The sequence below is a fragment of the Dipteris shenzhenensis genome, chromosome 25 (assembly GCF_047967505.1).
Source record: "Dipteris shenzhenensis isolate YYH24624 ecotype China chromosome 25, Dip_SZ_1.0, whole genome shotgun sequence".
Lineage (NCBI taxonomy): Eukaryota > Viridiplantae > Streptophyta > Polypodiopsida > Gleicheniales > Dipteridaceae > Dipteris > Dipteris shenzhenensis.
In genome coordinates, this window is record NC_141620.1 from 43492183 (window position 1) to 43518603 (window position 26421).

Here is a 26421-nt window from a genome sequence, read left to right on the forward strand (position 1 = left end):
TTGAGAAAAGGTTTCTTTGTTTTGGGAGACTCTCCATAGGTATCAATGCAACGCACAAGGTGTGAGTATGTGGACTATCGGTTGAGTCATGATGAGTTTAAAGGAATAATGATATATTTGTTCATAGAAGAGACCCTTAATGACATAAGAACCCCTCGCTATGACATTTCCCTATAGTCCTGATCAGATTTCTATTTTTCTATAGTGCATTTAAGTAGGTAAAAATATGCACACTCAACATTATTGGTCTCAACATTGACTATAAAAGTGTCACCAACATGCAAAGCATTGCTTAACACATCATGATGGCCTTCAAAGTTGTAGATATGTATGCATCTTCCTCATCTACAATAAGCTCTAGATCTGGCAAAGGCACCAATGTGTAAAAACCCCAAGGTTGCACATGTTCTTTGTTGCTACATGTGTTCCAAAGCCCATGCATGCATGCATCACAAAATCATGACAAATGTTTAGTAGCAAGGCCTAATAGATCTTGTGGGTTGTGATCATGAAAAACATGTAAAGAACGTGAATTGGGAACAACTTCATAGTTCCACTTATTTTCCCTGTTCATGTCTGCTATCTTTATCTCCCAAAATTATGAGCACTCTTGCTTACACACTTTCAAGTAGCACTATCTTTCTTTAGTTGGTCATGTGTTAAGGCTGTTTTAAAATTTCAGCCCCTGCTGTTCCATCATGCTCTCCTTTGCCATGCCCACTTGTAAAGAAGTTCTAACTCATTTCCATGAATGTCATTCTGCCATACCTAGCAACAAAATAGAAGGTCCTACCAACCTTGAACTTTGGGAGGAAGCCCCATCAGACCAAACCCAATGCCGTTTCACTGCAACTCCTTGTTCTTTTAACCACGCCTAGTGTAACATGAAAATACGTTGTACAAATAATGTGTCATTCTGCCTATCATAAAAAATGAAGCAGTGAATTGTTTTGATAATTTTTCGTACCTTATGGTAGTAAGTTATATGCATAAAAATTGAGACCTATACTGAATGCCAGTGCATTTAATGAATCTCATTCTGTTCTTTGAAAGCATAATTGCGAAGTCTACAACTGAGAAAACCACATCATTAGGGAATTTGAGAATACATACCTTGAATTGAAGCCCCTATCATTAGTCTATGTATTTGTGTTTGATAAAGGGCTTCATTTTACTTTTCAAGAACTACAAAAACTCCCAACACTACATGTCTTTGTTCATGAGATCTTTCCTCTTATTTTAATTTCCATGATTGTTTGCAGCATCCACATATTCAAATACTTTCTCAATGATGGTTTTCACTTCCTTCATTGTCTCTAAGGGGTAGCAGGCCAACTTCTTTATGCCACAATCCTTGCATTCACCTATTAAACTCTTCATATGAGGGAAGGTTGCATCATTCTGTGTTTAGCAGATGAATTACTCCCACAACTGAGGGAGACTTTTGTGAGTGTGTAGAGTAGATGAACATTTTCTCGTGTCATACCTAGTATAGACAGTGCATTTTCCTTGACAATTGAAATGGATGGCAAGCTTTTGATTGCGCATCGCTTTCAATGCATCTTTCAAAAAGGACATATGCACATGGTATTTGCAACAACATGTGTAGCGGTCCTTTAACTTGCACACAAAAAGAGGCTTCAAATGACCACAATTAAATCACAAACTCTAGATTTTTCTATTTAAATAAGAGAAAGAGCTCCACTTGCCATCAAAAGGAATGCACAGCTACTTGTTAGCAATTGTAGGTGCTAACGACCAATTGTAGGAGTTGACTAATAAGCATTGCATGTACCAACTAGCATTGCCAATGCTAACAGGTAGTGCAGGTGCTAATATGTAGTGCAAGTGCGAATTAACATAGCTAGTAGGTGCAACAACAAGCATTCTAGGTGCTAATAGGCATTCTAGGTGATAATAAGTATATCAGGTGCTAATTAACACAATTAGTAAGTGCAATAATAGGCATTGCATGTGCTAACTAGAAGATTCAGGAAATGGTAGATAAAAGTGCTAATAAGCATTGCACTTGAGCTAACAAGGATTGCAGGTGCCAACAAGCATTACAGGTGCTAGCAACCACAAGTGGTGCTGGTACAAAATCATTAGGGGAGAATTGGGGTCTCAAAAGGGCCTCATAAGGAATGGATTAGTGCTAATGAAAGGGCCAAGGTAGGCCACAAAAAGTCCTAACCCCCCCTCACCTAGGTGGGTTAAACCCAAAAGTGACCCCACCTCTTACACCTCTTACACCTCTTACACAACTCTTACTCCTAGTTGGAAACCAAAAAAATTCAAAATTCAAAATTTGAATTTTGAATTCCCTCCCTTCTTCTCTCTCCTCCCTCCCTCCCTCCCCTCCCCCTCCCTCCCTCCCCCTCCTCACTCCCTCCTTCCCCTCCCTCCTCCTACCCCTCCCTCCCTCCCTCCCTCCTCCCCCTCCCTCCCTCCCTCCTCCACGCCTACTCCTCCTCCCCTCCCCCTCCCTCCTCCTCCACCGCGTTGCTCCTCCTCCCTCCTCCACACCTGCTCCTCCTCCCCTCCCCCTCCCTCCTCCTCCACCACCCCGCTGCTCCTCCTCCCCCCTCCCTCTTGCTCCTCCCTCCCTCCTCCTCCATGCCTACTCCTCCTCACCCTCCAAACCTGCTGGTCTGCCCCCCTTTCCTCTTCTTCAACTACTAGTCCTCCCTCCCCCATCCCTCCTCCTCCTCACCCTCCCCTACCTCTTCTTGCATGCTGCTCCTTCAAGCTTGCATCTCCACACCTTCTCCTTCTCTACACTCCTTTACTCATGGCACCATTCGAGGATGTCTCCAACAAGTACCAGGTTCACTTAGAGTTGGAGGCTGAATATGCAAGCACACATAGTCTGGGATTGAGGGGAGCTTCCAAAATCCATAGTCTTCGTTCGCAACAAGGAAAGAAGCATCTCAACCTTTGGGTAGAAGGATCCTTGTATCCTTTAGATCCTGCCAACCAAAAGAGCCCTCCTTTCCATACAATGCATGAGCTAGTTTGGTTTGTTGTTTTGGAAATGGACATGCGGGGTTGCTTGGTTATTGCAATCAATTAAACAATGCCAATGGCTATGCAAGCAAGCGAGATGCACAGAGCCCAAGCAGAGATGTGCAAAGTCCAAACATAGATGCTAGCACATTTAGGAAATAGCACCATTGTTGCAATGCATAACTCTATGTAGGATCTTCAAAGGAAGAACCAAGATCTTCATGATAAAGCCAAAGCATTGAACTTGGAGCGACATAAATTAGAAGAGTCACTCTGTAAGCTAGCTGAGTCCAAAAAAGGCTTGGAAAGATCTATATACAATCAAGTTCGATGAGCTGTAGAGAAGGAATGAGAGAAGGCAGAAGAACGAGTGCAAAAGATGAAAGAAACACCTTTGGGATTGAAGGAGAGGAAAAGAAGGTACTTACATAACATGGGATGCATTGGCACCCACTGGTGGTTCTAAAAAGAGGAGAGTCTGGGTTACAAGGTTGGTTATCAAATGTTCCAATGAAATTACACTATTTTGTGCTACACTATTTGTGACTAAGTTTTTCTTGTGTTCTTCTTTAGGAACTTCATGGAAGATGTGATAGGAAGAACGGACGGGGATGATATTGACTGTTCATATGCTCTAGCTAGTTTATTGAAGTCAAGCGATGTCATTGGGATACTAAGGGGCCCAAGACACAAGCACCTACATGTGCAAGTTGCTGAAGAGGTGATGAAGGATTTCAAGGATATTGTGGATGCAAAGGAGATGCTTGTAGCTTGTAATGCTGCCGGTGTAAGTCGTGAAGCTTACACATCTATTTTCAAAATTTTCAAGTCTGCTATTTTGGGAAAGCATAAGAAGTCTACAGTGCCCCTACCCACACCTTGGTATGTGAGACGTGCACGGCGAGAAACAAACCAATGTGCAAGAGAAATGCTTGGAGGGTACCATTGCATAAGGGGCACAATGACTTGGAAGAGTAAAAAGAAATCTGGCTTGCAAACCTTTGAGATGAATGCTTCCAACAATGTCTACTTAGATGTTGAGAAATTGCAACAAGCAATGGTCAAATTCTATGGCATGAGAGAAGATGGTAAGGGGAAATCCATTATAACATTGCACTTTACTTAGTAGTACATTTCCTATATCAAGTTTATCCTAACAATTTCTCTCTTTTTTTGTACAGATTGCAATGAAAAGCTCATATTTGTCATCAAAATGAATGAAGCCCAATTGGTGAAAGAACACAAGTTAGAGAGAGTGAGCATCTTTATTATGAATAAAGCCTTAGCCTTTGTTCAAGGGAATGAAGAAGTAGAGGACGATTTCTCAGTGCAATCAGAGAAAGATATATGGTGGCTTGCAGCATTTGAGACTCCGAAAGAGTGCCATGAGACATTGAAGTGGGTTCTAGATAGAACATGAATCCCATCGACGATCCAAAGACAAGAGGAAGGGCAAACATTGACAGTCGATGGCCATGGAATATTTCGAGTTGAATGGCATCTTGCTGGTGATTTGAAAACCCTGAAGTGCTTGCATGGTTATGAACTCAAGGCATGGTGGTGGTGTCACTCACAGCAATGCATTGCATGAGATGTTCAACTGGTTTTTTAGATGTTTACTAGGAAGGACTTTGAAGTCAGAAAAGGCAAAGGCATCAGAGCTTGCAAAAGTAGTTCAAATTGTATCAAAGAATAGAAGGCATAGTGCTTGGAAAGCATCCATAGGGAGTCGAGGAGTCGCACATTGGTTGCAAGGCTAGAGTGAGAGAAGGGAGAAGATGGGCCCAAACACCAACAGAAGCTATGGTGTAATTGTAGACAAATATGAAATAAATATATTGCTTATTTTGACCACAATTTGTGTACTCACTCTTTCATATCTTCATTATTTTGACCACAAATTTTGTACCCACATGATGTTGGGGAAAGTGGGGACATGGTGAAGGAGGGGGGAGAGAAGGGAGGGGCACGGGGCAGGGCAAGGGGAGGGGTGGAGTGGTAGTAAGGGTGGGGGGAGGGGGGGATGGGGAGTATGGGAGAGGGCAACGAGTGTGGGCGGGGGAGGGCGATGGGGGGGGAGGGCGACGAGGGTGGGGGGGTGGAGGGGTTAGAGGGCGGGGGCATGATGAAACCCTAAACATAATTAAAAGGGGTGTCAAAACATGATGGGCCTATATAAAACTTAAAAAAAAACCCTAACTCTCATTATTCAATGGCAAGAGTGAAGAACACTGCTAGACCCATGGGATGCTGCCTCCACCCTTCCTCCGCTAGCTCCACCACCTCCATGGCATCTATGCACACGAATCTATCTAGGTCTGGTGGTGCCTCCACCGACTCTCATGAGGCCTCTCCCAACTCTCATGAGGTCTCCTAGGACTCTCATGAGCCCTCTCATAAGCCCTCTCCCAAGTCCCGTGAGCCCACTCCCCAGTCTCATGAGCCTTCTCCTCCTCCCAAGTCCCATGAGCCCACTCCCCAATCTTGTGAGCCCACTCCCAAGCCCCAACAACATGAGCTCAACCTTCCCCTTAGCCTCAGCCTTCTCCTCAGCCTCAGCCTCAGCAGCCTAACCCTCAACCTTCCCCTCAGCCTTCCCCTCAACCTTCCTCTCGGCCTTCCCCTCCCCATGAGAGCACTCCCTTGATCGAGCAACATATCTTTCAAGACCTCCCTTCCCCTCCCCATGAGAGGAATCCCCGTATGAACAAAATGTATTCGATAACCTCTCGGACATAGAAAGGCTTCTTGAGGGCCAGTAGACTGCTAGGAAGAGCACAATGTTCCCTCTCCCAGTGATACAACCCATCATAGAAATGGTACCTGTGCCCATGAAGAGGGTAAAGCATAGCTGAGGAAGCCCCATCCTAAAGAAGGACAAAGCTCAAGACATCCGCAAGAGGAGGATTCATAGGAGGATCAATGCACACAAGAGCAATAGAAGAAATTCAAGGCAGACATGAGGCAGTGGGATCGTGTTCGAGTACCTGTAAAGCCTCCACCAAGAGTCAGGAAGCCATATAGAGCAAAGCCGGGAGCGTAGGCCCTAAGGGAGATCAAACAAATGCAGAAGACCACCGACAACCTGATCTCATGTGCTCCCTTCCAACGTGTGGTATGGGAGATAGCACAGGGATACAAGGATGACACATGATTCAGCACGGGTGCTATGGGGGTGCTCCACGAAGCTGTAGAGCAAGTGACCATTGCTCTATTCGAGGAAGCCAACTTGTGTGCCATCCACACAAAGCGTGTCATGGTCATGGACAAGGACATGGCTTTGGCGAAGTAGCTACAGAGTGACCCAAGCTTGAAGCCCTAGATTCTCTTGCAGCCCACTCTTAGGGTGGGACTTAGACCACCCCCTGCCCTTGAAGGTGTTATCTTATATCTAAGGCCTAAGGGCTGATCTTTTTTAATATAATGTATCCACATTCTCTACATTATCGCAAAGACCATGATATGCTCTATGACTTTGCCAAGGTAATGGGCCAAAAAATGATCTCGCCCAAATGCGCTGCGAACATTACCCCGTCAAGATGAGAATTCATCAAGCTCAAACATGCCGTGCAGTAATTCAAAAAAATTAGAAGACTGACAAAACACATTATACTGAAAGAACATCAAACTAAAAATTTTTGTTCGAACTTACCACTACAGCATCGTCAGCTTCTATCCCTTCCTCATTTGCAATGTTGATGGAACCAGGTGTTGTGTGATGTTCCATTTGGGAGGTGGACACTTTCTCCTGACCTATGTTGGAGGTGGAAGCTTCTACATGAGAGGGTTGTGCATCGTATACAGACATGTCTGAATCCCTCATTGAAACCAGCGTTGTCAAGAGAAAGTCTTCCATTGTCTGGTCTTCGAAACCTAGAACCCCAAGATCTTTGACACTTGTGTCAACATCGAACTGCGATAGGACTCTGAGTGCCTCATCCTCTTGTAGTCCAAAAAGAACCTCTATGTCATGGAGGAATACGTACTCTTCTCCCTCGATGATGAGGGGGGACAAGGACCATAATTCTGATTATGGGTCAGCAGCCTCTGATGCAGATTCTTGCTCTACTGGGTGCTTTTGAAGTAGGCTCAATGCTTGAGCTACTTCCATCTCCTCTATTGCATCATCAACACTCTCTTCCTTGTACATGTACATGTCCGAGTCTAGTCTAGGGATGACCAGATAAGCAGTTCTCCGTGAGGGGGTGCTAGACGATGAGGCTTCTTCCTCTAAATTTCCTTCTTGGAGAAGGAAGATAAATGTCATCTCCCATGAAAGGAATTTGGTGCCTATATTTCCTGTGATCCCCGCATCTAGGATGTCTTAAACTTCAACTGTCCTAAATCCTTTGTCTGTAAGGTTGTCACAAAAGTGGGCCAAGTGCTTTACAAACTTGGGTTCCTCTACGAATAGATACTTTATGTAATCTATGGGAACCCATCTCCTTGAAGAGTGGTCAAGTGTATAAGCAACATTTGAGAAATTATCTTGCATGTAAAGGATGAGATCTGAGAAGTCATCCTTGGCTCACATATATGTGCCTAGGACATCTAAAGTTGTATCAAACACTAAAAATAGCTCATCCTCAGGATCTGCAAATGCAGTTCATGAGATGAAGTCATGGAACGTAGTTCTAGCTGAATCCATGGCAAATAGCAGCTGATGGAGGGAGTAACTTTTGAGGATGGGAGTTTCTATGGCTCTCTAAATGTGAAAATGAGAATGTGATGTAAAAAGGGCTCTTACCCTTAATATATATCAAAACCCCAAATTTTTTAAAAAACATTCACCATGAACTGAAAGAAGAAAACATTAAAAGAACTAACATTTTAATTTAATTGTCCATCATCTTTTGAAGCAATAACTCCACTATGCATACACTTCTCCATAGGCAACCAATCTTACCACCCCCATTTAAGGTAAAGTAGAAGGACTTTGACATGCTGTCCTCCATGACCAATAAGTGTTCTCGCATATTCACATTCTTGACATCTCCCTCTTCAACATCAATAAACAAATTTACCCCCATATTGTCTTCATCATTAGAGTCTAGGGGAAGCCACCAGCCATTTGTTTTCTTTTAGCGCCTGTACTAAAAAGCTACATACAAAATTTGGCATGACAAATGGTATCTAATAACCACATTGTATTTTCATGCATGACATTGAAACACATCACCCTTTTGGTCGCCTTACCTGGTTCCCAAGTAAATCTTCAAGAGCATTTTCATCTACATGCTTGCAGGACCACAGAGTTTTTGTTCTATGCATATGTATATTCTGAAATAAATAAGCGAAAATGTGCAGAGGCATAAACCAAGATAACCTTTCCTATTTGGATCCAAATGTAAACTTCATGGCCATGCCCACATCCCTTACAATCTTGTCCTTGTACGATTGCGATGTCCTCGAGTCCACATTGCTACAATCCATGTCTTGAAGTTGTGGTGGTGCAATGGTTTGCAGATGGCCATAGCTTAATGATGTCGTTGGAGTGATATATGTTGCATTATACCAATAGACATTCTTCATTTTCAAGGAGGACAACTTCTCCCCAGCATGCATTTGCTTACCTAAATCCTCATGAATCGCAGTGAACTTGCCAATGAATGATTCAATTGGTTCCCACTCCTCGAAGTCCAAAGGGAAAACATCTGCCACCATGAATAAGAGCTCTTAGAAACCAAATACAAAATTTCCAAATGGACTCATTACACTTATAGAAGAAAAAGGTACATGATAGAAAGGCTCATAGTGTGATGGTATCCTAGATTGATTGAATGATGGAGGAAGCCACATATCTTTTCCCACGTAAACATGTTGCACTTTTGCGAGCCATCCTTTCTTCCCAAACTTGAACTTCAAGATGTGCCCCTTCCACTCATGCAAGATGTCACCTCTCTTGCTCTTGGGAAGCTTATGTGGATCTTTGGCCGATCCTTGCATCACTATCCAGTCATCTAAGCTGTAGGTGCAAGGGATCCACTCATCCAATGCATTTTCTGGTGTTGTGGAAGGCAGAAGAGGTCATAGCATTATGTGGTCTTGTAGCCTTGCTCCTCACCATGCTTGCAGAGGTTGCAATAGCAAGAATGGGACTCCTACACAAGGCAATGTAGCTCCAACAGAGGCACAAAAGAGGGAGAAGGAGAGGGACAGAGTAACAGCAACAACAGAGGCACAGGAGAGGGAGAAGGAGAGGGACAGCAGAGCAGCTCCAATAGAGGAACAAAAGAGGGAGAAGGAGAGGGATAGAGTAGCAGCAAAACAGAGGCATAGGAGAGGGAGAAGGAGAGGGATAGAGCAGCTCCAATAGAGGCACAAGAGAGGGAGAGGGGAGAGAGAGAGAGAGAGAGAGGGGGAGAGAGAGAGAGAGAGAGAGAGAGAGAGAGAGAGAGAGAGAGAGGGGAGCTGTAGCAGCACAAGTAGGCCAGAGCAAGAGGGAGGAGAGAAAGAGGGGGAAGAGGGAAAATGCATGGGATTTGGTTCAAATGGAGTGATTTGGCAGGTTGGACCAAAACAGTGGGGGGCAGAGGCCCTAGAAAGACGGAAGGGAGAAGGAGAATTTGCCAAAAGGGCCCTACCATCTTATTGAAGGAAGTTTTGGGCTCATTTGGGGGAGGTGCACCTAGTAGGAGGGTCAAACATGGGTTAAGAGGGGGGGATGGTTTGGGTTGGTCCCTAGTGTAAGGGGAGCAAATAATAGGGGCTCTTTACAGGCTTGCCCACCCTCCACCTCAACATACCATCGCCCCACACCTTCTAGCACTCTCATTGGTACACCTCAAATCACTCTCTAATCCCTTGAAATTAGGAAACACTAATTGGAGGTCCTTTTGAGACCCCATTTCTCCCCTAATGATAGGTGCTATAACAAGCACTGTAGGTGTTAACTAGCACATGAAAGTGGTAGATGAGAGTGCTGATAAGCATTGCAAGTGCTAATAAGGATTGTAGGTGCTAACAAGCATTGCAAGTACTAGCAACTACAGGTGGTGCTAGCTCGGGGGGTTTACTCACAAAAATGTAAGCATAGCACGTGGTTTCAACAGAAGGCATTTTCAAAATACGTTTTTTGCCCACTTTTTATATACAAAAGGGTGCCATTTAAAGGGGTTGCTCATAGGTTGAATAGAAAAAAGGTGTGTTTCTTTCATGAAAAATTCATAGATAACAGACTTTAAAATTAGGCCTTAAATGCATGTGATATACAAGATTTATATATAGTGAACCCCCCAAAGGTTCCCGCAAGAAGTGTATGTGCTAGCACATGCTAACAAGCACATGCAATTGTAGTTAGAACATGCAATAACAAGCACTGCACGTGCTAAAACTAGCATCTGGTAGTGGTAGATAAGAGTGCTAATAAGCATTACGTAGGTGCTAGCAAGAACTACAGGTGCTAACTAGCATATGGTAGTGGTGGATGATAGTGCTAATAAGCATTACAAGTGCTAACAAGGATTGAAGGTCTTAACAAGCATTGTAGGTGCTAGTAAATATAGGTGGTGCTAGCAAGAATGGCGTATGCTAACATGCACAAGCATTTCTTGCTAGCACATGTCTGTTATTGCATGTGCTAACAATGTTAGCACATGCAATTATAGGAATTGCATGTGCTAACTAGCATCTGGCAATTGTGGTAGATGAGAGTGCTAATAAGCATTGCAAGTGCTAATGAGTATTGTAGGTGCTAACAAGGATTACATGTGCTAGCAATTGCAAGTGTTGCTGGAAAGAATTGCATGTGCTAATAACTAGCATATGGCAGTGCTAGATGAGAGTGCTAATTACAAGCGCTAGCCAAGATTGGTAGTGCTTACAAGCATTGCAGGTGCTACCAAGCATCGATTGTGGTAGCAAGCATTGTATGTGCCAAGCAACCTATGACATTGGTAGAAGAGAGTGCTAATAAGAATATGACAATTATAACTAGCATATGGAAATGACCAAAGGTGAGTGGAAACCATCCCATGATTTTAGTTAATAGCACATGACAATGGAAATCAACATATCATACAGTAACTATTATGTCAGTGGTAACTTGCAAAATAAGCGTTATCAATCATGCACTTGAGTAGGTTGTACTTGAGGCTCCTAAAAAGGTGCAACGGGTGCTTGATACAAATATTTCTGCCAACTCTTTCTTGGCACATGTACTTTTGTTGGGGGAACACACGTCTCGTACTTTCGAAATGATTGTACAAGTTCCTTTGTTTCGTCAGTGGATTGGGCTAGTGCGGTGTTGCCTCCAACATACAGCTAATGAGAATAGTCCATTATCATCATCAGCTTGCACATAGACTCTAGATCTTGCCTCATACAAGCTATGCCTAGGAGCTTGAAGGACTCTTGAGACCTTTACTAGGAGTATGCACTGATTGGAGTTCATCAACATAGTCAATGCACTTCTCTTAAAAAACAACTCATCTTTGGAAGTTGGTTGCTTTACAATGGCCAGTGTACAGTGAACATTGTCAATGAGGCATGCTTGAATTGAAAAGTTTAGCCCTTAGTTCTGCACCCATGCCAACTGTCATGCTATCAAAAAGTTTCACAGTTTTGTTAACAATCCTCTGCTTTTGCAAGTCATCAAGTCCATGTATAGTGGCCTCCCTCTTGCATTTTTCTCTTGCATTCTGCTCTCTTTTCTTTCTAGCTTCCTAATCCCTTATGACATTATCCCGTACTATTGGTTCAATGGATCTTCCCATATTGCCCTGCATTGGCTCACCTCATTGGTAGCCCAAATGCAAACCCCAAACCTGCAATTCAGTGCGAGCTACAACTACTTGCAATGCTCTGAATGATGAACAAATATAAACCAAGAATCAATACAATTCTCTGCATCAGCTCCATAATGCGAAGTCTAAAACGAAAATAGCAAGTGGAAGCGTCAAGATCTCATGATTGTGGTAAAAAACATACTTACCAAAGCTTCAAGAAAGCTTGATTGCGAGGAGATGTGACAAGAATACATTTTTTTCAGTATTATATTCTTTATGTTAAGACCAAATGTAAAATCAGGTGGCAACTTCAATGTAGTAAAAAACAATGTGTCATTAGAGAGAGAGAGAGAGAGAGAGAGAGAGTCCACACCAGAGAATACTGAGCCTCAACAAGGATGCTTGGTGATGTAGTAGGAAGGAAGAAGCCTGCGCCTGTGTGTGAGTGAGTGAGAGAGAGAGACAATCTAGGCACTACAATGTCACTTGCAACATCAATAGAGTGAGTGAGAGGGAGGACAACAATTCTTGGCGATGGAATAGGAAAAAGGAAGACCACACCTCTGTGAGAGAGAGAGCTAGTGATGGAGTAGGCAGGAGGAAGACTGCACCTCTATATACACACGTGTGTGTGTGTGTGTGTGTGTGTGTGTGTGTGTGTGCGTGTGTGTGTGTGTGTGTGTGTGTGTGTGTGTGTGTGTGTGTGTGTGTGTGTGTGTGTGTGTGTGTGTGTGTGTGTGTGTTTGTGTTTGAGTGTGTGTGAGAGAGAGAGCAAGAGAGAGAGAGAGAGAGAGAGAGAGAGAGAGAGAGAGAGAGAGACTCGAGGGGTCCACGTTACATAAGCCAGCTATACAACGTGCGTTTGAAAGGTATTTAAAAAACCCCTCTGTAACCACATTTTATCTATTTATATACCCATACTATGAATTTTTAGATCAATAATTATATCCTTCGATAAATTTAAAATTTGAGAAGCCTATATTTTTTGTCCTCCTCTTGTACATTTTAGTGTAAGTTGAAACAGACGCTACTTTTGAGAAATTGTATTGTATAATTGAATAAAACCATTTAAATTGTATGTTGCCGAGATGCATGCTTTACATCCATACTAGTACCTAATAGAACGTATTTTCAACTTTTGATCTTTTCAATTCTCAAATTCTCATGTATTTACTCCACCTCATCCAATTTTGTTTCCCTTGCATGCTCCCAAACTGTCACTACCTACTAGAGATTTGCATGAAGTAACTTGAATTGAACTATGAATAAAGTGGCACAAACTTATAAGAAGATGGCTTGAACTTTAACCTTGTGTTAATCTAATGGGAGTTTTTATATTAAATTTGATGCATGTAGTAGCAATATGTTGATGTAGTGCAAGTGTTTATATTCAATATGATGCATGCACTAGCATCATGTTGCCTATATGCCACTCTCTATATTAGGAAAAGATAGTGTTTATCATCTCATCATGAAGGCATGCAACTTAATTATGTTAAGTGCACAAAGTTATTAAGCTTATTAGCACTCAATCCGTATCTTTTTCTCAATTTATGTCGCTTTACTTTTCTTTAAGTTACATGCTTTCATATTTATGTATTTGCATCACTTTTTTCTAAATTTTTGAATATCCTAACTTCCAAACCATATGCTAGATGCATATGATATAAAAGAAAAATTTGTAGAATGATGAAATATTATAGCTTTTTTATTGAAATTTGATCTTAATTATTAATGCATCTGACAATTTTTCAGTTTGGAAAGCACCCTTTATTCCATTTCTACTATATTTCAATTCAAATTTTTGAAGGACCCATGCTTCCCCTCAAAATTTTGAGACCATATGTAAATAAAATAATGAGCTGTTTTGGCAGATAGAATTGGAATGCGTGGATCTTTAAGGGAAGCCATAGACCACCCATAGACCATCTGTACATTGGATGCATAGTTTTTTGGATATAGTCTATTCTTCGTTTAGTAGTCCTTTAGAGTTTTATAATCCATCTTTTGTTGCACAATATGAAATTTGACATGAAGGTTTAGTTAGAGATTTGGGATGTTTCAAGCTTTGATGAGATCCATATCACACTTGCATTGATTGCACAATTTGGTAGATAAATTCTATTTTGTAGATGCTCAATTTGATATTTAGATTCTAGCACACAACCGAGGGTCACAAGCTATAGCCAAATTTCATCAAAAGTACCAAATGAAAAGGTAGAGTCGAATCCAAAGTACAAGCATATTGATATCTAAAAATAGATACAAGTTACAACCAAGACTTGTCATCAAGAGTTTAATCAAAACCTTAGACTTAGACGTGGCAAAAAATCAGCTAGAGATAGCTAGACTAAAGGTTGTTACACAGACTTCTCCTCCTCATTGATGGATCCTTGAATGACCTCAGCTAGTAGTATTTCCCTATTTATTCACCAATAAGAATCAAGAATTTTGCATGATTAATGTTAGATAAAGCTAGAAAACGTTTGCACTCAAGTTTATCTAAATTACTTGACTTACAAAAAATATAGAATTATATCTCAAAAAAAGTTTGTATTCTAGTTTATCTTATGGTATTTGACTTACAAAAAATGTAGAATTTTGCCTCAAGAACTAGCCCAACTCCTTATGCGATACATGTGACGTATCATTATCTGAAACCAAAATTAGCCAAGGATGATCCTTAGATGATCTAGCTCATTATAAGACATTTTGGAAAGTTTCACCTTGCATGAAAAATGCAAAGTAAACTTACCTAGCCTTTTCAAGAAGTCATTAAAAACTTTGTAGTCATTCTCATCTAGCTGGTACTTGTCTGTTCCTACAATATATGTCAAATTTGCTAATGCAATAATTGTTTCAATGTCCACCATGTTTAAGTCTATCAAATCATAAGTAAACATTTGTGCTCCTTTTGCCCTTTGATACCATCCAAGCTGAACTTCCAAACCTTGGGGCCTATCTGCTATAATCCACGTACCTCCCTCTGACTTTCTTCCTCATCTTTTGAACCCTTCCTAAGTACCATGTACCATGAGTTGCATCCATCTTCCTTGTGATTGTAGCTTTGCCATTTCTTTTCATGTGTTGATTTCCTTGTCCTTTTGTGTCATCATGAAAGTATACAGCACAGTCACAACCTATGCCAAATAAATTTCCATTTGATGATTGTGCTTTTGCTTCATGGTTGAAGTAAACACCTTGCTTTACCCTTGTGAGTCTATCTTTTGACAAGGTTGGACATCCATTGAGTTGGCTCACCAATGTTGACTTGAAAATAAACTTTCCGTCCACCTCTACAATGGGGCTAATGTTTTTCTTAGGGGGCGTGTTTCTTGTTTCCTTCAAAATGTCATCAATTTCATGTCTAATCTCACTAAGTGCAATAACCTCTTCACTTTCATTGCTATTCTCGTCCATAGATTCTTCTTCACCACATGGCTCCACAAAGTCATCATTCTCATCAGCTTCTCCCATTTCAGCATCTAGCTTACACCATGTAGACCCTGCATCCAGCCAAGGTTGAAACCACCATTTCAAGTCTTCATCCTTGTTAGGTGTCAAATCCAAAGACTCGCATAGTATGTGAGCTTGTTGTAAGCCCTCCTTCAATGCATCAATCATCTTTTCATCAGAAGAAACACTCACATAATCACCTAGATTTTCTTCAATCATCCCTTCTTGTTTGTTCAAATGTTTCCATATATGCTCTTGCTTTTTATGAGCCCTAGAGAAAGTTAGACCATTTTGAGCACACTCATGCATGGCAATTTTATTCAAGCTACCAATGCTATGTAGAAGATCTCCAAGATCAAATGCTCTTTCTTGCCCAATCATGCCTCCAACTTTACTAAAATATATTTCAGCAGCATCAGAACCAGTAAGATGTAGTGGACACTTCAGATTAGGATAAAAATCTCGAAACATCTTTATGAGCAAAACAACAAAATGACAAGAAAGTATGCATTCCGTATAAGCCTCCTTACTGATGAAAATTTTCTTCAAGGTGTAGGTTGGATGGTGATGAATCCATAGCCGCCAAATTTTGAAAAAGAAAACTACCTTGGCTGCAAGCACCACATGCTCCTTCAAGATCAAATATGGTGACAAGAAAATATCAATATAATCAGCAACAATCATCAAATAGGCCTCAGTCCCCTTCATACTTCTTTCTTTTTTTTGAAGTTTTCTCAAACATTTATGTACTTGTCTACTTGCAATCCTTTGAGTTGCTCCCCAATTTTGTCGATCATTTCTTTGAATATCTCCATCTCGTAGCTTGTGCTCCTCAATTGAAAAAGAATTGTAAATAATAGATACATGATTTAGTGTGATCCAAACACATCCAATTGCTGGTTGTCGAGTAGGACTATCAAGTGGGCTTGTAAGTTTCTTTCCACAGTGTACAAAGTCTTGATCATGAAGGCCATACACATTTCCTCCTACAATTTTTGCTCTCAAATTCCATCCACACCAATTGATAGCAAAAGGTTGTTCGCTTTTCTCCAAATAGTCTTCAAGCATCAACTTTTGTCTTCTACTATCTCCATCTGAAGCATGTCCAATTATGGGTCCAACTTTATCTTTCAGGTTTGCATTCCACATGGTCTCCAAAAGATTCCATTGGTTCCTTACAAAATCACTATCAAAACGATTGCATGTGCAATGCACAATCAAAGCCAATGTGGAAGAAGATCATGAAGAGGATTAACAATCAAAAGTCTAGCATAATTACCTATGATATGATTTTGAAAGGCATCTATAATATTCGAGTATCCTTGTGAGCCTTCACCAACAACAATGGAGTCATTTGATGAGCATTGATGATATTCTCCTTTCTTTCCACAAAACCCAATAAGAGTGTCATCTTTTGCATTCCATCTACACAACACGATTATAGAGTTTAATAACTTCCTCATCTTTTTGAGAGATTTCCAAACATAGCAATTATAAATATCTTGATGATATAGATAAAAGTAGAATGCATAGAGAGCTAAAATTACCTTATTCGATGCTTAATGGTTGTCTCATCTTCCACTCTGATAATTGGAACTATAGAAATGACTCCATATCTTTATTTTGCATCCATATAGATCTTCCCAATAGCATCGAATATGTATTCATGCTCACCACAAATAAATTCAATTGCTTTTCTTCCTTGCCTTTTGGTGGTAGACAAAGATGGACCTCCAAGGTTTATACTCAAGAAGTCATGTAGACGTGGACCACCCCATAGCTTAATAACTTCATATATGGCTTTTGTAGAGTCACTAAACCTGTGTCCTTGCTTTGACTGTAACATGTTTTGTGCCACTTCTTGAAAAAACTCCCACAAGGCTGATTTTCCACCAAACTTTCCTTGTCTATGAGCTTTAATTATGTTGTTACAAAAGTGTCGAACATCTTTCCTATTTATACATTCAAAACTTGATTCTTTCAAAGTTTGGACTCTGACTGACAGCATTACAATTTTTTATGTTGCCCACCACAGCCTTCTTTTTTCTTCATTCAGACTTTTCCTACACTCAAAAGTGGCATTTTTTAGCTCTTCAATTGTCAGGTAGTCTACCTGCCTTCCTCTGCCTCTTTTCCTGGGTCCTCTCTTCTGAACGGCAAGATTCTGCCTATATAATCTCACACAAAAATCAGAACAAACTGAAATTTTCTTACAGTGCTCACATGAGAAACCTTGAAATGGATCTCCAATGATTGATATACGAAGACAATTTATGTTCCTGAAGCATCCATCTGTCTTGTATTCCATATTCCCATCATGTAAAGTGGCCTTTGTATATGGTTCACAAAACCATTCATGCCCCATCTTTTGATCCATCAAAAATGACTTAATATTAATTTCACAACCATTGACATGAACATTAGCTTGCCATAATCCCCAACATAACAAATTTATATTTGATGATGAAGATAAGAATGACTCAACTAAGGAATCAGAAATAGATTCTATCTCACCACATTTTGGTTGCAACACTTTAAACTCCTTTGATTGTACAAGGAACCTTCCCAATGATGTTTGTCGTGGATCTTTGTCAAAATGCTTCCTAGGTTGGCCAACAACCCTTGATAATACTGGACATGGTTCCATTGATTTCTTGCTGGAAGAAGGGATGTGAGCTTTTCGTTTGATATGTTCTGATAAAATTGTTTGTAAATCTGAACCTCCAGGGCACAAAAACAACCATTTTCCATCATATCCACATGCCACTCTTACAGCATTTTTATCCTTGTAGTCATTTAAAGTTGCTTCAACTATCTCAAACTTTGCTCCTGCAACATACTCGATAATGAAAAATTTCATAAGAATATTTTTTCGACCCTATTTATGAAAGTTCTAACAAAAGAAAGACTCTTGTCATCTCTAAATGCTTCTAGTGGAGATTACCTTCATGAGAATTATTGAAAGTGTGCATTTCCTCAATAGCATCAAGAATTATTATTGCATCATCAACATCATCTTGAGTGTCCTTCATGCTATCTTTTCGAAGAGATGCTTCTTCAGTGATAAATCCTTGATTGGCAGCATATCTTTTTTGATGTTTCTGGCTTTCTAGAATATGGGTTCTTAGAAAATTAGACAAGCAAGTGTAAGCTGATTGCTTGCCTTCAATGGACCCTGATCCATATGGCATTCCACATTCTTCACACCAAATTCGAACTTTAGGCTTTCCATTAAGATCCTCTATGAGGAGCTCAAATTTATCACCTCTAGGTGTCTTACGCTGCCTCAATTTTTTGCGAACTTTTTCACAATGACATAGCCCAATCTTCAAGAATAGACGTTGTTAAAGTTTTTTTTAATGCATGTTTAAACCATGATTACAAGAAACATGCTCACCTCCTTCATCAAGATTTACAATATCAACTTCTTTATGAATATTATTTGATGTTTTGCAAACACGTTTTGATGGTGTGATCTCATCGACAATCGTACTTAGAGCCCTCTTTATACCAACACCCCTATCCTCTTCAACATTCCAATGTTCTTCTTGTGTTGTATTTAGTATGCAACCTTCATCATCATTGTCATCTTTGATAACAAAATGAAAAGGAACATTAATGATTCCATCTTGCATAATCTCCTTATGTATCATTCTACAAGTAGAGTCGCCAAGCACTCTAACATATCCCAAAAGCTTCTTCTCAAATGATCCATAGTCAAACACCTTTATGTGAGTCTTTGAAGCCATGATATGATCAATAGTATACCTAATCAAAATAAGAGAAAAATATAAATAAACTCATAACTTTTAAATTCTAAATGGTATGCCATAGTCTAAATCACTAACAAAAAAAGAGATGGATATTGAGTGCCCACTACGTCAAAACCATGGCCAAACAAATTAATGAGCTAATTGCATTTATTGAAGATCAATATTCTAGCTCAAGAGGAGAGAAAAATAAAGTATTTCACAAACACTATATCAAAACAATAACTATAGACCTTCTAATTCTTGCTTGTATCAACACAAATATTACATAAATAGTATTAACGAGTCATTTGAAAGAATAAATTAAAAAAGTTGACATGTTTTTTATATACATAAATAGATCATGTACTAGAAAGAAAACCATCAATCTTTGGAATATTATTTAGAAATTGTAGTGCTACAAAAGGTTGCAATGCATCATGTCGTAATGCACTTTCACATGTGACTTTGAATATAACTTCAAATGTATGAGTAACATCTGTTGCAGTAGGTCTAGCTTTAGGAATAGGATTTCTCATTTCCTCTATTCTCTTCCACCAATTCTCTTCCACCAACGCTTTAAGTGATCCAACTTAGTTGCATCTTGGATGTGAACAAAGTACTTGTAAGCTAGCCGATACAACTTTTCTAATGAAAAGGCTGCAGCATAAATATCAGTTTCCTTGCTGAACTTTGCATATGGAAAAGTATACAACTCAGGAGCCAACCACTTTCTTCGCATGCATCGCTCTTTGAATTGAGGGTCACATCAATCCTTGCCATCATTGACATATTTATCACTCTTGTTTAATCCCCAATCGATAATTCCTATGAAGACCTTATCAGACTCACTATCAAAGTGAAGCATAATGTTCGAAGGACGCAAGTCATTATGCAAAAGATCTTTTCCATGCATGTATTTTAACGTCCCCATCAAAGTACCAGCTAGATTTACGGCATGAGTACGGACACGAGATAAATGGTCTAGCTCCTCTCCCACATAGACTGAGTTCATAGCAATTAACCTTGACCATTTGTCCAATGTCTCTCCATTCCAATACTGGTATACCAATCTTGGAGGATTTATCACAGGAGCAATCGTGCGAACAAGTCCTCTATGAGGTAATTGGGCTTGCATTGTTTCCATATTTGCCATTAACTCTTGCATGGACCTTCTCTCTTCCCTTTCACTTGGCTTTTGAGATACCTTAAGTTTCTTAATGGCAAAGGTCTCTTTTGGATCAAAGCAGTCTACGCCAATGATGTTACCTTTCACCACTCTTCCATATGAGCCTTCACCCAGCACATAATCTTTCTCTTGTACATGAATCTATTGCTCTCAAGAAAAAACAAACATGGCATCTTCAATCCTGTGGGATTAACACATTCTTTTGAAGAACTAGCATTGAATGCTTCCCTCTTTGAACTCATAACTGCCTTCCACTTTAAGGAAAACCAATCAATTAACTCTTCTTTATTATTTGTATCTCTGGGATTGAATGTGCTTGTCCACTTTTCATAAACACTTTTAACTCTCCCTAGTTCTATGTGAATACTCACACAAAAGTTATCTTGAAATTCATATTGCATATTCCATTATGGATCTTCATTCTTCATCATGGTAATGACATCAAAGGAAAGATCCACACAACGCTTATCCATCACTCTTTCCCCTAAGTCAAAATACTTTATTCATATAACACACATTTTTTATGACTCTTCATCTTGTCCATGTTACCTTCTGCACATAAAACAAAATTAATTGCTTTTGTAAGATTCTCCTCTCTTTCTCTTTCTCTCTCTCTCTCTCTCTCTCTCTCTCTCTCTCTCTCTCTCTCTCTCTCCCTCCCTCTCTCTCTCTCTCTCTCTCTCTCTCTCTCTCTATCGCTTCCTCTCTCTCTCACACACAACTAAACGGTTTGATTCTTGTGAGCATGTAGATGTATTTCCAATTATTGACTTGATTTTCTAAGCATTCTTCCAAGGGAATTGCAGACCATGTCAAGAGACCGAAGTGCTCCCGAGGCTAGATTGCTTAAATATTATACATTGCATGACTTGATTCTCTAAGCATTCTGCCAGGGGAATTGCAAACCATGTCAAGAGACCGGAGTGCTCCCAAGGCTAGGTTGCTTAAATACTATACATTGCACGACTTGATTTTGTAAGCATTTTGCCAGGGGAATTGCAGACCATGTCAAGAGACCGGAGTGCTCCCAAGACTAGATTGCTTACATACTATACATTGCATGACTTGATTCTATAAGCATTCTACCAGGGGAATTGCAGATCGTGTCAAAAGTCCGGAGTGCTCCCGAGGCTAGATTGCTTACAGACTATACATTGCATGACTTGATTCTATAAGCATTCTACCAGGGGAATTGCAGACCATGTTAAGAGACCGGAGTGCTCTTGAGGCTAGATTGCTTACATACTATACATTGCACGACTTGATTCTATAATCATTCTGCTAGGGGAATTGTAGACCGTGTCAAGAGACTGGAGTGCTCCCGAGGCTAGATTGCTTACAGACTTTACATTGCACGACTTGATTCTGTAAGCATTCTACCAGGGGAATTGCAGACCGTGTCAAGAGACCGGAGTGCTCCCGAGGCTAGATTGCTTACATACTATACATTGCATGACTTGATTGCTTAATACATACTAAGACTATAGAAATATTAAAGCATAAAGCATAAATAGCATAGAAGCATAGACTAAAGAAGCATAGGCATATAGAAACATGAAATTATTTGTTGCATGCTATATGCTCCAACAATCATCCTCATCTTCCAAAAGATGAGGTGGTAGCTTAAGTCATCATTGCATTTGAAAAGAGGGAGGGGCTTGGAGGAGGCCCTCCAAGCTTTTGGAGGTTTCGGTTGTGGCTAGCCTTCTTAGAGCCCACGGACGATGCCAAAGTTTCTCTGGCCTTACCAAAATCCCTAGCCTTCTCAAAAGCGGGGGGATACAACAGAAATCTAAGGACAAATGCACTAAGGAACAAAGGACGAATTCCTGATATGTTCAGAGGGTAGACCAAGGGGGGGAACCCACTCAACAATTTGCAGCTTTCCAAGCAAGCTGGTTGAACAGTAGGTAAAGAAAATTTATACTTGGTTTGCACATGAGAAGTATAGCTTGGTATGATAGGCTCTTTCCCATCTGCTATGTCAGAAACGTGAGCTCAAAGGAGCCTTAAACAGAGATGAGCGACTATGGAAGTCTCAGATCGGCACTTCAAGCATGGAAGCATGCCTTAATCCACCTCTTTTGTATTTGAGCATGGCCTGTCATCCTTCCTAATTTGACTAATCCAATTTCTGATGTAGGAATCCAATTTTTGACGTGCTGCACAAACCCGAGCTCAGGGGCTACTAGCTCTCCAAATCCAAATATGGAGGTACAAAGGAAAAAGAAAAATCTGAACAAATTGGGTAGGACACGAGGTAAAGGAATAAAGATGGCAAGGTAGAGTAGCTCTCAAGGGAAAAAACTCACGGTTTACAAAGCCGACATGGAGGAAACATATTTCATTGTCCCAAAAGGCCGCATATATTTGAGCTTCTCAATATTGTTGCTGTTGCAAATACCTACGCAAACATCTATAGTGGCCTATCACATATGGAGAGTAAGATGAAAGCAAATTGAAGGAGAGAAGAAAATCATGCATGGTTTTGCATGCCAAATATTCATCGTTGTGCAAGAAGGCCATGGAAATGTGGCTAGGAGGAAATGGAAAGTGCCAAATCTCCATAGTTGCGAGGGAAGAGAGAGGCTGCTAGATGTTTTCATTATTGTGACATAAAAATAGTGACCAAGTACCTCCAATCTCAAGTCTTAGACTTCTGAAGCAAGCCCGCTACCTCACGAGTCACCACTAGTCTCCACTGCTCCAGTCACCAGAGTTCACTATTCCACCATTCAACTTCAATCTTTCAACCTCCTGCGCACAGCGTCTATCACTCGCTTCTCTGCAAGCAGCAAGAAACGATTGAATCATTGTAATATATGATTCAAGCCTCAAGGCTCAAGCTTGCCAATCAACGACTGGGAGTAGGGACAGAGGAGCGGCCCTCACGTAATTCAGATAGGTAGACATTAGGCTGGATGGTAGAGATTCAAAGGTGTTTTCACCTTCATGCAGCGTTGTCCTACACCGGTCTCGACTCTGGACTTCCTCCATCTACCAGTAGCTACAGCCACAAGTGCCAAGGAGCACTTCAAAGTTCAAGCCTCCATGGACCACAAGTCTCAAGATCTCGATTCCCAAGACTTCACGTTGATGGGTGGAAAGGGAAGTGGTAAGGAACTGAGGGAGGAGTTGGAGAGGATGATGGAGGCGAAGGAGGAGCTAGGGAGGGAGTTAGAATTTGCGAGCTCATGGCAATCTAGATATGGACAATAGCAATTGGAGATCGGCTGTACATCACCAGTTGCACCAAAAAAACTCTATGTCCATTTTATTTGCATTGCAAGCACACTCCACACTCTTTCAACTCGACTTGAATCAACATTGGAAGATCGCTGCCCGCTTTGAGGACGACGTATTCTGTGCTACTGCAAACCAGGATGACTATTTGTGAAACATCAACTTCAAGATCCTCAGCTTGCAGCAGCTCCAACAGCAGCAGATGGCTCCTGTACGAACCATGCCGGCAATTGGGTATGCGGCAACAACAAACGTTGCAACAGACCCAACCACCCTCATCACAGCAGCAGCATCAGCAGTAGCAGTAGTGGCTTCTATAGTCAAGTGGTGTAATGCAACCACCCTCATCACAGCAACAGCGGCTTCTACAGTCAAGTGGTGTAATGCAGCAAGGCAGTCAAAAGATGAGGTGGAGAGATGTCTGAGAAGGCTTCAGCCACTAGCAACAAAAGTTGAAAGGAGAGTTGAAAGGAGAGAGGACCTCAGGAGAGAGTCGAGAGTAGAGAACTCACAAAAGTGAGAAGGAGGAGGAAGAAAAGTGAGAAGAGGGAGGAAGAGGGCCTCGGAAGTCAGGGCTGAGGAGGATCCAAGGTGAGGAGGAAGTCCTAAGAGATAATGTTACGAGAAATTAGGATAATAATACGATTTATTAGAAGGTCCATTGGACCCTCAGCCTTGGATAATAATTTGGATAATAATACGATTTATTAGAAGGCCCATTGGACCCTTAGCCCTTCTTTTGATAATCTCATGATTTAGTCACTCTTCTTGCCATGAAGGGTTAAATTGAAGATCCCTCTTCTTTTGATAGCTAAATTTTTTTACACTCCTTCTCTGAAGGGCAAAATGGGCTCACAAGGGTCTCAAAGGCTTCAAATTTGAGGCCTGGTTCACACACATGAAAGACCAAACATCAACAGTCCCTCATCACTTAATGGTGTATATCATACAAAAAAGTTTCAATGTTCTCACAAGGCAAGGCTTTTAGGATACGTCTACTATGTTCTCCAAGAAATAGTTTACAATCCCAATTCCATAATGTTTTGATGTTGAATCCTTGGGTTCTTTCCAATGTAATGGAAATTTGATCATAAAAAAATATCATCATGGGATCATCCTCAGACTACTCTAAGATCTAGCATGAAATCTGTATACTCCAAGATTTGTCACAAACCATCTCATCCATGTAGCCTCACGCCCAATTTCAAAAATCTTGAATACTACACTATCACCTTCAACAACCTCCATCTGAAACTTTGTAGCATTAAATGCCATTGATTTGAGTATCTAGATCCTTTAGGATTTGATCAAGCAATTTGAACATCAAATCTCTTAGCTCTTGCTAGTATAACCCTTTCTCGAAGTGTGAATTTCATTCAATAACATTATTCCATCCATTCTTTAAAGGATGATTAGTCATATGCTTGAAAATAGTGCACTTTAGATGGAGTAAAACTAGCATGCTCATCAATATTTTGAACCTCATCATTCACCACAAAATCTTGTCTCCTATATCAAGAGCATTGCTCAATGTATTATGGTGAACTTCATATGCTACATCTTTGCTTGAACTTTGAAGGATCACCAACATCACAATCGCTTGAAGGATCACAACAAAATCACAAATTTCAAGAGCATCCCTCAACACATCATGGTGAACTTGATATGTTGCATCTTTGATTGAAGGATCATAAACATGACAATCACTTGATGGAACTGGTGTGATATGTTCCCAACATGAAAGGGGTGCTTTGTTAGAACACATCTTCCGCATACCTTGAAAGCATACATTATAGTAGCATGATCTAAGTGGTGCTAAGTGTTGAAGAGTACCCATTAACAAAATGAAGGGAAAGAGTGTTAGGAATGGAATCATAGCTCCATAAGACATCTCTATTCATATTTTGTTCTTTTACTTCCTAGAAAAAGCATTCAAAATCTCTGCCTTTTAGGAGATATAAAGTGTTAGCCTCCATTTTATGCTAGCATGTAGGAATGTCACAACATCACTAGCACATTATAGCTTTGCACCACCTTGCTTTATATTTTTATGAGTCAACATTCTATTTACAATGGCCCTTGCACTATTGTGCTCTCCCTTGCCATGTCTAGGTCTAAGAAAGTTCCAAATCATACACAAGCTACTAGTGAGAAGGCTATGCCATCATTCATGGTGTAACTCAATGTTCCTTTACAAGTAATTACAATCATTCATGGTGTAACATAAAGCAATGTTATATGAACAAATTTTTGTGCTTCTTATCATTTGAAATGTAGAAGGTTATAAATATAGGGAAAGGTTATGTAGAAGGTTATATATAGGGTAAGGTGGTGCTCTTTTTTCACTTTAAAGTGGTCACGTTTTGTTGTGTCCAAAAGGTACACAAGTGGGAGAACCTTTGGAGATTCAAACTGTACATGCTTAGGATCAATGTAGTAGAAGCTTGCAATAACATCATGTAGTAGAATTGTCCTTGAGGCTTTCAAATGTTCTTTCAAACACACTTTATGAGAGTGCTCTCAACGGAAGCAAGAACGGAAGAAGAAGAGAGAGAGACAGAGAGCCACACAAGTTTTGGTGGGTGCAGAACCACCCTAATCTTCTTTTACATTCATTTATATATGTGTTTGAGTATTGTACATAACCGGGGTTAAGGCACAGTGACCTTTAACCCCCACAACCTCCCACTTAAAGGACAATGTGCCTTTAAGGGAGAATAACTAGTGAGCATACTATCCAATGCCCATCAATACACGACAATACTCAAACCGCTGACTAGGTAGACTCTTCGTCAGCATATCTGCAGGGTTATCATTTGTATGAACCTTGACAAGCTCTATGCGCTTGTCCTCAAGTACCTCCCTGATGAAATGGTACCTGACCTCAATGTGTTTGGTCTTTGCATGAAAGATCGGATTCCGTGCTAGCTGAATAGCACTCATGGAATCACTATGCAATGTCGGTACACCTGTATGAATCCCCAAATCTCCCACTAGCCGATCAAGCCATATAGCCTCCTTGCAGCCCTCTGTGGCTGCAACATACTCAGCC

General features: G+C 40.6%; 1 pseudogene; it reads right to left on the reverse strand.

The window, feature by feature from the left end:
* Positions 1-292: 292 nt before the first annotated feature.
* LOC147885919 (uncharacterized) lies at positions 293-16256 on the reverse strand (annotated as a pseudogene).
* Positions 16257-26421: the final 10165 nt, after the last annotated feature.